The sequence below is a fragment of the Spermophilus citellus genome, assembly GCF_964194105.1.
Source record: "Spermophilus citellus genome assembly, contig: SCAFFOLD_298, whole genome shotgun sequence".
Taxonomy (NCBI): domain Eukaryota; kingdom Metazoa; phylum Chordata; class Mammalia; order Rodentia; family Sciuridae; genus Spermophilus; species Spermophilus citellus.
In genome coordinates, this window is record NW_027673066.1 from 79,783 (window position 1) to 96,362 (window position 16,580).

Genomic DNA, 16,580 nt, shown 5'->3' on the forward strand with positions numbered 1-16,580 from the left:
GTGAAAGAATCTTCTCTCCGAATATTAAGTGCATTGAAGAAAGTTTCACTTGGTTTTTGAAGTGCACATGGACTCTCAATGATTAGATCTCACAGAAAATCCTTTTTGCTAAGTTCTCAAAATTTATGAATAAATAAACTAAGCAGTTTCCTAGCTGTTGTGATTTCAGTAGTACTGACTTTAAAAATAACTCTATCTTCTTTCTGGTTTGGCAATTCTATAAACAGCCTTTCTTTTACTTTCTAATTTGGAAAAAAATAACTGTCTCTAGGAGATCGACAATGTCATTCACATTTTGGTATGAAACTTTATCAGATACTTGATATCTGATGAATATCAAGTGTTGAGGACTAAACCAAGGGCCTTTTGCATATCAACTATGTACTATACCACTAAGCCATACCCTGGTCCTATCAGACACTTTTCTATAAATGATTAAAGAAACAAGAAAAGCCAGATACAAAGATGCCTAAAGAAAGGCAAAGTGTAGGTGAAAAGAAGTAGATAAAAGACTAGATGCACTGTAGTTAATTTTTCCTGACTTTGCAGTTTTTGCTGCAGAAAAACTAATGACAATTATGTATTTCTCTAACCACTGAGGGAAGGAACTATATCAATTGTGTTTGTAAAAATAGTATCATCCATAGGTTTGCCACTCTAAATACGTGTGCTGAATTAATAAATAAATGAATGCAAGTATTCAACAATTAATATATACTTGATGTTTTGTAGGGTCAATACATGATTTCCTTCTTGGAAATTGTCTTCTGTGAGTCATAGTGGATGTACCATCTGCATTAATTTCTAAACCAGGTTCTGCCTTCCCCCACAATGGTTTGTTTCTGGTTAAGAAATTTATTTTCTTGCTAGAAGAACAGACCAGATCAGGTGACTTTATTGTGTATGCACATTGTATTGAAGGATGGTAATGATTAAGATATTCAAAGATGATCTGCATTACAGATAAGCTTACTGAATCATTTATTTAATATTTACTAAGTGTCTGTAGTAAGTAAAGGAGACGAAGTTCCTAAGCTTATAGTATTTACTCTAGTAAAGAGTGGTAGATAAAAACAGTGTAAATGAATGTAAAAACAAAATTCTTTCAGATTGGTGTAGATTCTGTTTTTAAAATATGAATGTAACAGAGAAGAACTTATAGGATGTTAGATTATTGAGTCAGTCTAATCCAGAAATGCTTCCTGAGAATGCAGTGAGAAGGGCATAGACATGTTTATGTCTGGGGGAGTGTTCCAGGAACAGGGAAGAGCAGTTATACCAGGCTACCAAGCAAGTGTTCTAAGGATAGAAAGATGAATGTGGATTTAACATAGGAGGAAAGTAGTATTCTTTCTAATACAAGCTTAACAATTCAAATTACTATTGAATTCTCTTGTAAAATTAATTTCTAAGAATTAGAAATTGATCTTCCAAATTGTCTGAATTCTAAATCTGTCTTTGCTGCTGTTTTTCATTTGGCAGTTTTATGTTCCAGAGATGGTAGTTTCCAGTTCTTTGCCTAATGGACTTTCTCCATAATTGCATTGATAAGTTTTTAAACATTTAAGACAAGCTGGCCTTGAAAGAATGAGCTTAAGATGTATAATTATTCAGCCGTTACTTGAAGTTAGGCAACAAAAGCAAGAGTATTCTCTACAAATATGTCCCTTAGAATTCACATCTGAAGCCAGCTACAGTGACCTGTGCTGTAAACCCAATGACTTAGGATAGATACTAAGGTAGGAGTATCCCAGTTTCAAGGCCAGCCTAGACAACTTAGTGAGACCCTATCTCAAAGGAAAAAAAAAAGGAGGGAGGGAGGCGCTGTGAGTGTAGCTCAGTGATAGAGTATCCCTGTGTTAAATCCCCAACAACCACCATCCTCTACACAAGAAGAATTTACATTTGAACTGAGAAGCTTAAGGAGTTGTGGCCTAAGATGTGGACATTAACACATTTAGAGTCAACAATATATTATCATGGATTCATTTTCCAGAATCATCTAAGCATCACTTCAGAAAGCAAAGAATTAAGCCCTGAAACACTAGAATAAAGAATTAGTTTGCTGATAAAACAGAAAAGAAAAAAAAAGTTCAATAAATAGTAAATGATGAAGACAAAGTTATTTCATGCTCAAGATTTTGGTCATCCTAAATAGTGGTTCTAGTGTATTTTTACATGTAAAAATAAATGTTTCCTTGCTACAATAGAATGTAAGACTATAAATGAGCGCTTTTCCCTCTAAATAACTCATATTTTCCTTGTGATTGTGTCTAACTGCTGATTGTCTTATGAGATTTGGTGCTTTCCTTGGTTTTAGAAGTGATTGCAATGCTAAATACATTACAATGGGAGCTTTAAAATGTAAATTTTTACATTATGGTATCATTTATTTTGATTTGATGATAACCTAATAATAAATCTAATGTGACTGTAAAACAACTTCTTAAAAAGCAGTTTTTATAGAAAACCTTCTTTGGTATGGCACATATTATTCTAAAAGTCTGCCACAGTCAAGAGAAATGGTATTCAAATTAGCATACTGTCCTCAGTTGAAAAAAAAATCTTTTTTTTCAAAAATATCATTTGGAAAAAATAGACAAATGATTTTTGTTTTCTCATGTGTCTCAGAAATAGATTCCAAGGACAAATTGGGTGGGGGGGAGAGAAAGGGAAAAGGAAGGTGGAGGAGGAAAAAAAAGAAAGAAAGAAATAGAAAAAAGAAAAAGGAGGAAGATCGGAAAAGAATCCAAATATATTGTTAGAAATGACTTTATTCAAATAAGTACATAATTTCCCAGATGAATATTTTGCATATTTTGACACATTTATTTAAAAATTTTACTTTATCATTGCATGTTATAATGTATAGCACTATATAATGAGTCTTTTTTCATATTTTTCTCTCTTGTCTTAAATACAAAGATTATCAGAACTAGCAAAATGAAAAGTAATTTTCAAAAAATATGAAATTGCACTCAACTATAACTTTATTTTCTTTGTGTATTGCCATAATTGGTCTGTTGCCAACAACTTTCAAAGGACAAGTCCTTTTTTAAATTTTAGTCCTGGTACTTGATCTCCCTCTTTATATCATTCCACTATGTCTTCCACAATTCTAACCACAGATTTTTAAATAAACTGCCAAAGGAGAGTGAAAAATATTTGAATTTCTTACAGAGTTATAAAGGTATGATAAAAATGAGGCAGAGATGGCCAGAAGTGACATCACAGGAATCACTGTTCCTGGAAGAGCATTGAATGGGATGGAAACACAAATCTGCTTCAAGCTTTCTATACTGATTGTTAGCTCCAATTTAGCTTGTATGGCTTCTGCTCCTGCTTCTTAATCAGGGCTTTCTCTTTTAATGGGCAACCAAGAACTATAGAGTAGAGGTCACTGGAGAAATATGGCTCCACCTGAAAGAGTGAGTGGCTCCTGCCATTAAGTACACCTATACCTGTGTAAAACTCACTTAATGTGTCTGTGCTTCCGTTTTTTAAACTGAAAGACAAGAGGGAGGGAAGAAGAGTGGGAAGGAGAAAGCAAGAGAAAAAGAAACAACTGCCTTATATAGTTGTTGTGAGAGAAGAAAACATGAAGCATTTAAGTTCAATGCCTAGTACTTAAAAATTATTAAGTAAATGGCAACTATATTACTTAGCTCATAAGCAAGATACTTTCCAGATATGATTTTTAAATAACAACGGAAGTAAAACTTAATTCAAGTAAAACACGTTTTTTCACCAGCAGAAATATATGAGCAGGCAAACCAACTTATGCATAGTTTAGTGGTTCTTTCAAATCAATCCTGAAAAAATAAGATTTACCATGTTTTGGGGATTAGTAGGTAAGAAATATATGAAAGGAAATCGCCTTCAAAATAATCCAGCTCTTTTAAGTCCATCTATGGCAAATGGGGAAACTGAGGCCAGGAAGAGCTTATCATTCGCCCACTCTCACAGAAGCGGTGGAGCAGCGGTCTTTAGGGCCTCATCTTTCCTGAAGACCAGATTTACCATCTCTTGACTCTGGGACCCTTGTCAGGAAAAGAGTCCTCATTTAGTTCCCCACCCAAATTCAGAAGTCCGCTTGTGTCCCGGGAGTCCCAGTCCAAAACTCAGCCCCCCACGAGAGCCCGGACGTCTTAAGTGTCTTGGAACCGCACTGTGGAGTTCCACTCATAATGGAAAACCTGCTTGATCAGCTTCACGACTCTTCTGCTAAGCAAATAAAGGATATTCAACAGGACGAAATTGGAAGGTTCATGTAGTTGGCAGCGCCAAGGGTAAAAAGCCCGCACAAGGTTTCTAAGGAGGCTCACAAGGATTTTTTATTTTATTTATTTATTTATTTTTAACATCCCACCCCGAAGTCTGTGTGAGGAACTCACTACCCTCCACCCTCATTCAAAAGTTTCAGAAAAGAAATCTCAGTTGCCTCCGTTTGATTCCCAGGACTTCCGCAAACCTCACCGGCGAAAAGCAAATAAATTTCGATTACCGCTCAGATTATCATTGCCATCATTTAAGGAAGAAGACATTGAAGGTAAAATTCAAAAAAAAAAATAGGCAGGAAAAAATTCACTCCAGACATCCACAGTCTCTACCGGGTCCTCCTCTCCACCCTCTATCTAGGAGCTAAAATTTTGCAAAATGAGAAAAAAGAAAAAGTGAATAAAATATCAGAGTGCGAGGCTTTTGGGTTCCTATTTTTATACACATACATATAATAGCCTAAATAGTCTAAATTTATTTTCTAAATTTCTCCAGAACACAAAATCTATAACTAACTAAATAGGAAGAAAGAAATGCTGTAGCAGGGAGCCGGGAGAAAAAGCAGCACCAGCCCCGCGCAGAACCACCGCCCCCACCCCCGGCGCGCGCTGTTGCTCGAGGGGGCTTGAGTAGCCTGCCCCCTCTCCTAAGCCCTACAGGTCTTGGGAGTCCTGCGCCTGCGACACCGACAGCGTCCCCAGGGCGGCGCATCACCTATTGTCCAAGATTTCAGATATTTTGAAAATTTCCCCAATAAATTGTTTGGGGAAAGACTAGGGATCCTAATCCCCGCGGGAGGACTCCTGGAGAAAAGGAAGTAGAGTTCCCACCAGTAGCAGAAGGACAGGGAGGAGGGATTCCTGTCAGGCCACATTCTCAGAGGCTCTGGGGGTCATCTCAAGTTCGATCTTTTCTAAATTTTACTGGGGAAAACAATCCTGAATGTGAGCCATCTGAAAAGAGGACGATTGGTAGGAGACCAGTGCCCTGCGGCTCAGTGTTGTAGACTGGGAAATAAACCCTGCCAACTCTACCTCGCCGTGGGTCTGGTGAGTTAGCCCGGAGTCACAGGGCCACACTGAACGCCCACAGCTCCCCGTTTTAAGTCTCTCCAGGACAAACATAGGGGTGTTCTTAATTGGTGCCTACTCAGAAGTTCACTGAGGAAGGCTGCTATAGAGTGCCAGAGCAAGGGTAAAACTGGCACCTTCAGGCCTGAGATGAATTCCTTCCGGCCTGGTGGGCTCAGGTAAGCCCTTGGTAAATCCCAGCTTACACAGAAAAGAAGAGCAGTCACTTAGACTCTGGTGGCGGCATGAAAAGAAAAGCTACGTTGGCCATAGGTGAGTCCCCAAGTTCTCAAGGGCTCAAGACCCGGAAAACTTCTTTTTGGAAACTGATGAAACCTGGAAAAAGTTTGTTCTCCATCCCTGGCTCGGCTTTGTATTCCTCAAATGGTGGCAAGTGTGATTTAGCCACCTCCCCAAGGACACAGAGGTTAAGAAAGGGAGGCAGAAACGCGAATCATTCTCTCTCTCTCTCTCTCTCTCTCTCTCTCTCTCTCTCTCTCTCTTTCTCTCTCTCTCTCTTTTCCAATTAGATGGGCTTTTCTCCTCTCGAGGTTATAAGGAATTTTCTGGAGTTGGATCTCAAGCACTGTCGCCATGAGAGGTCATATCAGAGCATTTTAAAATTGAACATGGTTCTGCTTACTGGGTAGTTTACATAAGAGATTATTTCATAAACTATTACAATTAGATTTTAACTATTAAAATTGTATTTTTAATGTGACATATGTTTACTGTTTCTGGCTTATAAAGTCTATTTCCCTAAGCAGCTCTCAATCTTTTCTCCTTGGTCCACAATGAAATATTGCTTTTTAAAATCTTCAGTGACTTTGAGTCCATTTTCATCGCTCACTGCCATCTGACAGTGTAGCCACCACCTTAAGACTCTGAACTCTCGCATTCACAAGAAACCCTCAACCTCTCTGGCCCAGATTGGAGGAGATGGGAGCTCCCTCTCCCGGCGTAACTGAGCCTCCCCACTCCCCATCCCATTTCTGCAAATTTTTAGAGACACTACCACAACCCTGAGGGGAAACGTTTCTGCTCCCACCAAGACTTCCTGGCCTCTGAAACTTGCTCCCAGGCCATTTCCGAAAGCGCAAAGCGCAGTTGGGGGAAGTTTGGAGAAAGAACACCACAGCTTCGCCCAGGGTCCAGTTCCTCTCTTCCTTGCCCAGTGTATACTGCCCACCACAGGTGACTGTTCCGCTGACTACGGACTCACTAACGCCGCAGTCTTCTAATATAGGACCCCAGGCACACTTAACGCGGCGCCTGCGGGTGCCAAAGTCACAACTGCGTTTCAGATTCCAAACCCCAGGGGTTTGAAACTAGTCTACTGCAGCTTTTGCATATGGTCTGGGAAGAGGCTTCATGTCCCCACGCCAGTCTCTTAGCCCTTGAGAATGAATTTGTGTACTCAACACCAAGAGCGGAGGGTTAGGACCATAGGCTACCACCGCGAGGGGATTACCTCTAAGTCCCTGCTCTGAGTGGCTAATAATTAATAACTCAGACTTTTGCCTTCAGGATAAGAGTGCCAGGGAAGGAAAGATACTATGAAATCCTCAAATGCCCATAGGAAAGAATTAGGGAGGAAGGGCCCGGGAGGGCTCTTCTTCAAGGAAGTAAACCCAGCCGCTGACAGACAGCTAGGAAGCAAGCTCGCTGCTGCTAGTCGTGGGATTTTACTGGGACCTCAAGAGTTTCCCTTCTGAAGAAACGATTTTGCTGCCGTCTCAAGAATACAGAAGGACAAAATAAATACTTCACATATTTTTTTGAAAAAGCTGGGGGATCAGTCTGAATCACCATGGTTCATGGTTTATTTTTAATATGTGTAGTGTCAGGACAACCTTTTCCAAAATAACTTCTGTGTTATTAGTTTATCTGATGAAATAAGTGATAGGTGAAGAGGGAAATAGGTCACTTTCCCTCCTAGCTTTTTTAAATTTTATTAACGGAAGAGGTTCTTTTGTGTTACACTTGTCCGTATTTTTGCAGGGTCTTTTTATTTGTCCCAGGGGTGTGAACTTAGAGGCAACCGCAACCTTCCCTCTTTTACTTGTTGATCAAGCTAATCTTTTTTTTTAATCTTTAAAAGCATGAATAGATCTTAGAATACTGAGGAACACTATATTGAACCACATTCTGAACCCTTTCCCTGCCTGGCTGGAACTTTAAAATTCCTGCACGTCTTTGGATTCAAAAACCAGAATTCCTTATGCTTACCTTTCAAATCCTATTTTCTTTCTCTCTCTTGCCTTAAAGAACGGTAAATAACATGTGTGCTTGTTCGTGTGTGTGTGTGTGTGTGTGTACACAAACCAAGTTCGGTTAAGATTTCAGATACATCAGAAAAACTGAGGCCCTTGCCCGACATCACTTACTGAGATCTCTTTCCACCTTTAACTGGGGACTTGTGTCCCTCCCTGCTGAAGGATTCCGAAGAGGCTCTGGGAAGCCGCGCAGGCAGGAGTTTTCTCAGCCACCCAGGCGGGCGGGCCGACTCACCCACACTGCATATCTCCTCATGTCCACTAGAGGTCACTGGCCCCTCGCAGCTCACTGAGCGACCCGCAGCCTCCGGCTTCTAGAGCTCAAATTAGCGTTTGCTCAGACTGGCTTTTGACTCCACAGATTTCAAACCTTCCCTTGTTTATTTACATCTGAAGCACTGTTTGTGCAAACAACCTTTCATTGTTAAGTGCCTGTATTCCTTTCATTTACTTCATGTCCAGGGGTGCTATTTACCTAGAACCATTGTCTACTACAATTAACATTTACATTACAAAGTGTGTGGTTTTCTTTCTCAAGGAGGTTCAATTAAGGCAATAAGATGTTTGCGGGGGGGGGGGGGGGGGAACCTATTGTTTACTGAAAGCACTCAATGGAGTCAAATTACTGACGCTTTTGCCTACATCTTGGTCTTTTATGTAAATATGTTAAATATAACATCTAAGGATAATAAACAATATTATAATTATGTGTTTGCCATTGTCATATCAAACTTGCTTTGTATTATACTAATTACATAACTTATCGATCAATAAAAATACATTTCAATGTTATTTTCATTTTATTTTTTGCTGTTCCACTGCTCTTGCTGCAACATGTCCCAATTTTTCTTTTTTCTATTACACATCAAACTTCTGACATTTTGTTTTATTTGTGTGTGTTGAAGAGAGGTACTGTATCTGAGCATGGGTCTGAAGTATGTCTGAGATAATCTCTACAATGACCTTATAATAAGGTGATATTTCTTTGAAATCTGAAATATTCCAAAGGCATGTACATTTAAGTCAAAAGAAGTGTAAATATCAGTTAAGTAGTTCTTTGAAAGCTAGTTTTAACATTGGCAGAAACCGGATCAAGTTTATTTAGCATACCAGTGCATTGTAAAACAGTTGGAGTGAAGTTGCAGGTTGCGTGAGTATGCATGTTAACTAGTGGGAACCAAGCACAGTCTTTGTGAAAGGGGAGCAGCAGATTGCTGTGCAAGGCCAATGTTAAAAAGGCAGCTGAATTTAACACCATCTGGAAGAAAAGATCTCTTCACGACTTTCTCACACCGTCAGACAAAACTAGTGTCTCTTGTTCCGAGCCCTTGTCTATGCAACCATACAATACTGAGTCATTATACTTTTGCTGAGAGAAAATTTGAGAACACAATATGGGTAACCAGTGAATGACCAAGTTTCATTGTGCCCGCTTAAGTCGATTGAAATCTACGTCTAGAGCTATGAATGGTAGTATTGTTTTCCTCACCAGGGCTGTACTAAATGTCAGCACAGTGTAAAGAAAAACTTGAAGTCTGCAAATAACTTACCAGATCTCAATTATAATATTTTCCCACACTAGAACTAATATCATTGCGAGGGGCTACATTGCAGAATATATCAAAAGAAAGGAAAAGAAATAAGAGAGTTCATTAAGAAGTTATTTTATCTAGACAAACATTTTAATTTTCTGATGGGAACTTCAATTCAGGCTGCAGGCTGAGTTGAGGAGTGGAATTCATTACTTGGAAGTTCAAGTTACAAAAATGCTAAACAAATATCTATTTCTACCTTTAAACACTCTTATTAGATATAAACAGACCCCACTTGGGTTTTACTGCTAGTTCTTTTCAGAATTGTTAGTGTAAATCTAGTTTTAATTTTGCTTTAAATTTTGGCACACTGCTCTTTCAAAGTTTGCCACCGTGATTGACATTGTAAAAGAACACCATAGACATACATTTCCAAAAATTTACAAGATGATTCTGGTACCTCCCAAGGTAGATTCTAGTGCCCTTAGAAATATGCTTCCCCTTTATGTTATACCCCTCCCTCCATCTTGAGTGTGTGTGTGTGTGTGTGTGTGTGTGTGTAAATCAGTTATCCCTAGGGTTAACGTTCACACAATCTATTTGACTGTAAACAGTCAGAAAAAGGAAACAAAGCAGTTCAGAAAGAGTAAAAGGAGTTGATTGTGTATGTTTTATTAGGATGTCTATTTTAAATATAATTGACTTTGCAATTTTGTTATTGTGTCACTAAGTGTCGCATAGTTCTTAACATGTAAGTGCAAAACAATGAGTAATTGCTGTTTTGCTGAATAATACATCTAAGTTGCCAACATCAAAGGTATTATTTTGTGTATTTCTAAACAAGAATGTTAACTGCAGGTTTTGACATCTAGAATCTTTTCATGAAATTCTTAGAAATAGGCTGATAAAATGATGCCTTTAAAACTAAATATAAAGATATAACCAACTTATTTTTCTTGTCCTACTAGAAAATTAACAATGAAAAGTCACTCAACACTTGAATTAGAAATAACATAAACACAGTCATACAAAAAATTCAAAAGAACAACAAAATGGAAATTGGATAGAGATTTAAAAAAAGAAATAGGAAAACTTCTGCAATATCTTTGCAAAATGTGAATGGCTATCTTAACCAATACCTCTCCCCTACTGAAGTTACCATTATTATGCACAGTAATGAGAGAAATGTATTTTTTACATTCAAAATGAACTATTTCCCCAAAGTTGCTTTGCTTTATTCTTAAGCACTAAATTTTCTACTACTAGTACTCTGTGTTTATTTTAAAAAGTAAAAGTTTCTATCATTTGGAAATATATGAAATTCTATTTGATTTTGTGTCACTTGATGAAATTAAGAAATGTTTATAAATAATAAGACATTAGGAAGAGTCCATTTGAAATTCAGAAACATTATCCTATTCATAGGCTACATGTAAACACTTCAGGATATTTTAGCATTTTAAGAATTTTGACTTTTTGAAACGGAGACATGATGCCAAAGATTTTATTTTCCAGTGTGTCTAGAAAATGAATGAGAGTGTGTTAACTATTATCTAGGTCCCCCCCCCCCCCCCCCCGCTCCTATGAAGCTATACACTTCTGGGGATATCTTTGTGGCATAAGAATATTGATACCCTTTTCCCACTTTGCCTTTTTGTGACTTATGTTTCCCTAATTTGCTAACACCACATATTGCATTGGGATGCGTGTTGTTGGTGGTGAGATGGGCGACACAGGGCAAGGTGTCCCTTAAGAAAAAGAACTAATTTAGAACCAAAGTTATTGATTAAAAGGTATTTGTAATACGTGGGCCAATTGTTTCAACATTAGTACTTGAGATATTTAAACAGGTTCTACAATAGTGGGGGCATGTAAGGCAGTTCTTCAGTGTCTCTGGATTTTAATGGATGGCTTTGTTATCCTGTTTTTCTGTTTCTCAGTTTCTTAGCACAAGTTAAGCTAATACAGAAATCAGTAGACACTTCCATTCCTATTTGATTAGATAACCCATTTCACTCCTCCTGGGAATCATTCAACTTTATTGTGGAATTAATTCTAAGATGATAAATGAAAATGAAAAGTATATAGTTATGAGTGCTTCTAAGGAATATCTGCCTTCCCTCAATCAAGGCCCAGGGAGTTAGTGCACTCCCTTAGAAAGGTGATGACCATCTTTGAGGTAGAAGCTTGTGGCTTTCCGCTTTGCAACCAACTGCCAGACCACAGGAGGTAGAGCTTTAAAAGTGCAGATAATCGACTTTATTCATGGAAATATGGAGTTCTGAGCCATGTTTGTTCAAGGGAAGCACATCACTGTGCTTGGTGGTTGACTCGGTTTTAGCTTAGCGCCGGCACATCGCATTCTAGGGATCTAAAAATAGCCAAGCTTAGCAGTCGCCTCTCAAGGTGTTTGGCGTGGGCGGTGTAGAGAGGAGACAGCCAATTCTGTGAGTGGCAGCAGGAGCAGCTAGGCTAAGCAGAGGCAGCGGCGAAGGCTGCCGGTGCGCCGCTGGGCAGCACGACGCCTCCGGGCGACCGCCAACAGCCCAAGTCTTCTAGCAGCTAGGGCTGCTCGCGACTCGCGCAGGAAAGTCGGCGTCTGATTGGTGTTTCCCGGGAGACGAACTGCCCGAGCTACCGGAGCTGGTGCGCCGGCGCGCGCGCTCCCGGAGCTGGAGCGCGGCTGGGAGGCTGGGGGCGCGCTGCGGCCGGGCGGCGGGTTGGGAGGCTTCTCAAGTTCGCGCGAGCTTAAGTTCCCGCGCCGGCATCCCGCCGCTGGGAGGGTGCTGGACTCCACCGCCGCGCTATAGGACGCGGCCCAATCGGACTGTCAGCCCCTCCTTTGCCAGGCACGCTCGGTTGCGTCTGCGAAGGCTGTTCTGTATTTAAAAAAAATCCATTTATTTATTTATTTACTTACCTACCTACCTGTTCCTGGGCCCCTCACCATAGACCTCGTCCCTGCTTCCGAGCCAGCTTGGGTCTGCCTTTGCTTGGGAATCCCAGAGTCGGGTTCCTGAATGGGGTGGCTTCGCGGTTTAGTCACCACTAGACGTCGGTACTAGCAGGCATCACCCCGCAGCCATACCCTGCCACAGGGCCCTTTCCTCAGCCTGGCAGGCAACTGTGGTTAAGGGGCGTTCCTCTGAGTTTCTCTAGTTCTGCCCAGTCGCGTTTTCCCTGTGTATGATTAGTATCGTTGATAAAGATGGTGCCCCTCTCCCTCCACTTGCACTTTTTTTTTAACCTAGTGGAACGCTGCTAACCGGAAGAATCCTCCCCCTCACCCCCCCCCCCAGGCTTTTGATTGGGGGTGTTGTGGAGGGTGCTGGGAGCTGGGTTGGAGCGCTCACCGCTCTAGGCCCTTCCAGGAGCAACCTCTACCTCTTCCCCTGTTGCCCATTAAAGAGCGCAGGGCGCATCTTCCTCCCATCAGATTTGCTGGAAATATTAATCTCCTTGTTGGGTGGATACAGTAGAACTTGTTCAGAGATTACTTTAAAAAGAGAGCTGGGTCTTAAGCACTTACTAAAGCCAGTTAATAACATCATGCATGGACATTTAAACTTGTTGTAAGTTGCAGAGAGGATTAGCGGGAAGTCACGCTGTGCGCAGCTAATGATACCATCTTAACTCTAACCGGGCTAAATCCACCTCGCCTGGCTCAGGTCCGGCTCTTCAGCCCTCGGATGAGGCTAGGAGAGGAGAGTCTCTTGGAAGAGGGGAAGGAGGGCAGAAATAGAAGGAACTACCCTGCTCCTAGCTTTAGGTGATGGTCAATCATCCTGGGAGGCCACCAGCGGTCTTGCTGCTGGGTAGGCACGAGCACAGGACTAGCGCCCAGGCATCCTGGTGTGCACCGTAATCCTTGGGCTGTACTTTAGTGACACTGAATGGTACAGGCCCACATGTCAAAACAATTTGATTTTATAAGCCAAAGGGCGCAAAAGGGTCTGTCTGTTGGAAGCTCTGGTAAGGTTTGGGGATTGCAAAGGTGATGACTTTTTTTTTTTTTTAAAGAGAGAGAGAGAGAGAGAGAGAGAGAGAATATTTTTATTATTTATTTTTTAGTTTTCAGCGGACACAACATCTTTGTTTGTATGTGGTGCTGAGGATCGAACCCGGGCCGCACGCATGCCAGGCGAGCGCGCTACGCTTGAGCCACATCCCCAGCCCAAGGTGATGACTTTCTTGATGCTGGTCTATTTGCATCATAAAGACCGCTTACTTCCAAGTCTGCTTTAAAAAAAAGTAGTCCAGCTCAGTATTTCACAGATAAATTTCACAGCATATTATTAACAACTTCCTGTCATAGGCTTGCTCAACTGGTTTCAAACTGATTACTGTTTTAAGGCAGTTTGCGACTACTATATGACAGAGCCAATTAGAAATAATCCTGGGAAAATGCTTCGAAAATACTGCGTTATTAAAACACTTACCTAGTAATATTCATCTAGTTCTTTCACTAAGTAGCTATCTGATGGGTTTCTTATGTTTTCTGAGCTCATTTTAATAGTCACTTGCCCTGGGAAAACAAGCTATCAGGAAAATTTTTAACTGCAACCTGGCTTTTGGCATTATTTTTTAGTTTTAAATTCAAACTTGACAAGTTAAAACGTTTATGTATTATATTTTTAATAGCTAGTGTGAGGTTGGAAGTAACTATAGATGCTGATTAATCTAATAATTTATAAATACCCGTAAGTAGATGGTAAAAAACCCCACAAGATAAAGATTGTGTATGAAACCAAAAAACTAACCAATAAAAAAGCCATCAATAAATATTCTACTAATTAGGTCACAAAAAGTAATTTACAGAGTATTAACCAATGTTTCTTCAATTGTCTTTTAGGGGGAAACAATCTTTCTATACACACGTGCACACATACAGACAGATTGATTCCGAGTGAAATTTACTGGAATGGAAGAATTTCAAACATGTATGATTAAGAAATATTTTCACAGAATAAATATCTCAAACATTTAATTTTTGTATTTATCAATACTGATCTAATGAAAAAACTTCCTATAATTTATTTGGAGATAATACCTTCATAAAGATAATAATAGATTTAATATCATTGAAATTCAAAATCCATGGAATTGCTTCCTGTCAAGGCTGGATCTCTTGTATAGTAATAATAGAAGTGTACTTAGTCCTTAATTTTAATTCAGTGAGTATTATGAAGGTACCTGAAACTGTTGCATGAATATAACAGCCTTTGAGAGGAATTCAAATAATAAATATTAGGCCTTATTTTAAAAAAGCACACAGTTTGTATACAGTAGCTGCTAAGTATATATTATTTTAATTTATTAAATTATCCTTGAAATACACGATGTATGTGCAAAGTTAAATTAGTATTGGCTGACATTAGGGATCTGAAGTTGAGGATGTTGAATTGTCTGTGGGATAGCTTAAAAACTGTTTAGAAGCTTTGAATATGAAGTTATCACCATGACTAATCATAGCAAGTGGGTTTGACAAGAATGGAAGAAAAATAATGTTATAGGTCTTCATTTTTAGGATTTGTAGTATATGTCTCTTGAGTGGTTCTAATAGTGAAAATACTTAGACCACAAGGAAATAGGAATTAAGTAGTGAATTTACATTTGAATTGCTTTATATATTGACTCATCACAATTTATAGGTACTTAGATTGATATAAATAATAAAAAGTTCAGCTGTTCCTAAATAAAGTTAGAAATTGCTGAGTAGCTTAGTTTTTCACACTGAAGACTCATGCTCAATTATAGTCTGAAATCTCAGTTTGCAGATATGACATAGGATAATAGTGATTCAAACAGCAAAGTACAAATACTGCATATATTTCTGCCAAATTTGTCTCAGATGGACTAGCTGCTAAGGAAGAATCCATAGCATGACTGAGCTAACAAAAAGTGTGTTACCTCTCCAATAGGTAATCCCTCCATTTGCATGCTGTGCTCACTGACAGGAGAAAGGACTTGAATGTCTGTCATTTTTCTGGACTTTAGCCTTAAGGCCTATATTGTCACTTCAAAATACATGAAGTGAACAATATTTTTGTTAGCCAGTAATTGTTATTAAGACAAAATTATTTTCTTAGCCTTTGGAGACAGAACTTTGGTGTTCTTTATTAAAAGTTAAACTTAACTAGGCTTATTACATTAGAAATTGTCTAATTCAATTTTGATTCTTCAAATTGCATTTTATACTAAAGGAGAGCTTTTGCATAAAATGCAGTTGAAAAGAGAAAAATATTTATGCTTTTATCATTTAAGTGATCAAATACTGCAGTGCTAGACATTAGAATATCATATGCATCACTACATTATTAACTTAATCTAATGCTCAGAGTCACTACCACATTCATGGGTGTCTTTCTGATATCTCTCCAGTCCACTGGATTTTGAAGTGTGATTATGTAAATTTTCTACTGATAAATAAATGACTATAATTGTACTTGAAATACCACTCAAATTCTTAAGACCATGGCATCTAAATAATATATTATGCATTCCTTAATTTTTTATCAAGACTAATTCAAAATAACTGTAGGGCAAAGCATACATTGATTTTTAAATAGCCATCCCCATCCCCAATTTTTTCAGGTTAAAAATATTCCAGATGGTGAAAACATTGGGGGGATAAGAAAAAAGTTGATGGGTGGAGTAAGTAGCAAGTTTATCCTTCATGTAAACATTTTTGGTTTGCCCAATAAAACTTATATCCTGATTCACTTTTTATGGCATGTGATCTTAATGCCAGTTCAGTGAGAGTATTTTGGTGATAGAAAAAAAATTTTCTTCTAAATGTTAAACATCAGTGCAAAAATGTCCTCACCGTTATTTGTCAAGGAAAAAGGGAAAAGTTAGGAAATAAAACATTTCATCTGAAGTTATTTTTTAAAATTCTTTTTTAATTCAAGTAAAGGTTGTACCAAAAAAAAATGATCCTAAATGTCAGGTATGGCTTTCCTTCATTTAATTGTGATTACAGAACTACAATAACTGAATGGTGCCTTTTCATTGTTTAACATTGCAAAGCTCTACTCAGAACTCTTGTTGCACTGTGTCTTTAAAGGAAGCATGTGTGTGTTTTACCTACATAAATTCTAATTGCAGAATCCACTTTAATCACCACATAGAAATCTGAAGCCTCATAAGTTCATGAGCTACACACTTTTCTTCTTTATTCTGCAGACCACACCTTATCTGGTTGCTAATGAAATACAGGAGATTGATTGCAGAAAATCTTCAAGGGAATATTTGCTGTACCACGTATAGTAAGCTCCATTTGGTGCATTAGCATTTAGCCATTTTATGCAAATTTAGGGAAAATGACTCATGTATATGATTTAATATGCATCAGCGATAACTCATACCACCCTTATAAGAAAAAAGAAATTAAAAATTCATTAGAAAACTAGACTAGTGTCACT